This window comes from Mastomys coucha, unplaced genomic scaffold (assembly GCF_008632895.1).
Source record: "Mastomys coucha isolate ucsf_1 unplaced genomic scaffold, UCSF_Mcou_1 pScaffold17, whole genome shotgun sequence".
NCBI classification, from domain to species: Eukaryota; Metazoa; Chordata; class Mammalia; order Rodentia; family Muridae; genus Mastomys; species Mastomys coucha.
This window is the reverse complement of record NW_022196899.1, coordinates 28204422-28206276: the sequence shown is the minus strand read 5'-3', so window position 1 is coordinate 28206276 and position 1855 is coordinate 28204422. Positions and strand designations below refer to the sequence as shown.

The 1855-nt window shown below is 43.5% G+C and overlaps 1 long non-coding RNA gene and 1 pseudogene across 1 annotated transcript in view; one reads left to right on the top strand and one right to left on the bottom strand.

Moving 5' to 3' along the window:
* Nucleotides 1–1855, top strand: part of LOC116095086 — a 72122-nt gene that overhangs the window by 19546 nt on the left and 50721 nt on the right. The gene's annotated exons all lie outside the window — the stretch shown is intronic.
* LOC116095084 lies at nucleotides 116–1204 on the bottom strand (annotated as a pseudogene).

Here is a 1855-nt window from a genome sequence, read left to right as displayed (position 1 = left end):
CCGGGAAGTACTTCTTACAAAAAAAAAAAAATCTGGAAGGTGGAGAGTGAGTCCCTGCAGCCATTTTTCAGAGGCTGTCCTGAAGGGGCTGTCAGAGCAGACTTTCCCTGGGGGACTCAGCAGCTGTGACAGACAGGAGTGCAGATAGGTGCCACTTCTGGAGTGCGGAGAACCTCATGCAGAACAGTGTGGAACTCACCAGAAGTTCTTTTATGTCAAGGGTTTGTCAGGATCCAGCTTTATAAATAAGGCTGTTGCCTCTGTGTGTAAAGTCTTCTCATCAATACTTTGAATAGTACAGGAAATAAAAAGTTTCCTTCCTTCAATTTTTTTGAAGTTGGCTATTTACCACAACAACAGAAAGAAGGGGGATAGGATTTTATAGTCTATGTTGAGGCTGGCACTCAGGCCAACACCCTCAGCAATTGCACACATGCCGGTAGTGATGTCAATGATAGTTGCAATGGCACGTCCGTGAACACACCCATGTACCCCTTGCAGGTGAAGGACTCCTTGAAACAAGCAGACCATCCTCTTCTCAACGTTATTATAGAACATCACATACTCACAGCCTAGCCCTTCCTCGAAGCTTCTGGTGAACTGTTGGGCCTTTGACATTTTTTGAGTCAACAAAATGGGTTTGGAACTCTTGAAGGGCTTGAGCAGGGTATGAGACAGTATGAAGGCAAGCGTTTCCAGGAGCCATCTTCACATTTCATGAACTGGTCAAAAAGGAGTCTTAGGTACTTAGTCCAGCTGGAGTTAGGGAGAGCATAGTCCTTATGAGTGACTTTCTCAGGAAGGAAAGGGCTGAAGAGCAGGCCAGGAAGGAACAAGAACAAAAAGCAGAGGAAGAGAGAATTCGCATGGAAGACATTCTAAGTGGAAACCCTCTACTAAATCTCACTGGCCCATCCCAGCCTCAGGCCAACTTCAAGGTTAAAAGAAGGTGGGATGATGATGTCATTTTTTTTAAGAACTGTGCAAAAGGTATAGATGATCAGAAGACAAACGATTTGTAAATGATACACTGCGATCTGAATTTCACAAAAAGTTCATGGAGAAATATATTCAGTAGTACATTTTTATGTGCTTAATTAAAAACTAAAAAAGAAAAGAAAAGAAAAGAGCCTCCTCGCTGCTCCAGGCTACCTCGGAGGCGTGCCCTGAGAGCGCGCAGGCGCATAGCTCAGCTTCTCAGCATTGCTCGAGCCGAGGGTAGGACCCTCTCATCTGGCAGGATGCTTCTTTAAAAAAAAATTTTATTAATTCTTTAAGAACTTTGAAGCATATATTTATCCCCCCACAATTCATCCCAGAGCTACCCTGACTTCCCTACCTGTTTGTGTTGGTTTGAGTGAGAATGACCCCCATATATTTGAATATTTGGTCCTCAGTTGGTGGATCTGTTTGGGAAAGATTAAGAGGTGTGGCTTTGTTTGGAGGAAGTGTGGCACTGTGGGAGTGGGTGTAGGGATGAGGGAAGGGAGTAAGATTTCTAAGGACCATGCCATTCCCAGTTAACCATCTCTGCCTTCTGCTAGTGGGTCAGATGAAAGCTCTTTGCTACTGCTCCAACACCATGCCTGTTACCATGCTCACTGCCACGATGGTCATACATTCACTCTGGAACTTTAAGCTCCCATTTAATTGCTTTCTTTTCTAAGTGGCTTTGGTCATGGTGTTTTGTCCTGGCCATAGAAAACTACTACTACTACTACTACTACTACTACTACTACTACTACTACTACTACTACTACTACTTCTTTTCCTTCTTCTTTTTCTTCTTCTTTTCCCTCTTCTTCTTCTTCTTCTTCTTCTTCTTCTTCTTCTTCTTCTTCTTCTTCTTCTTCTT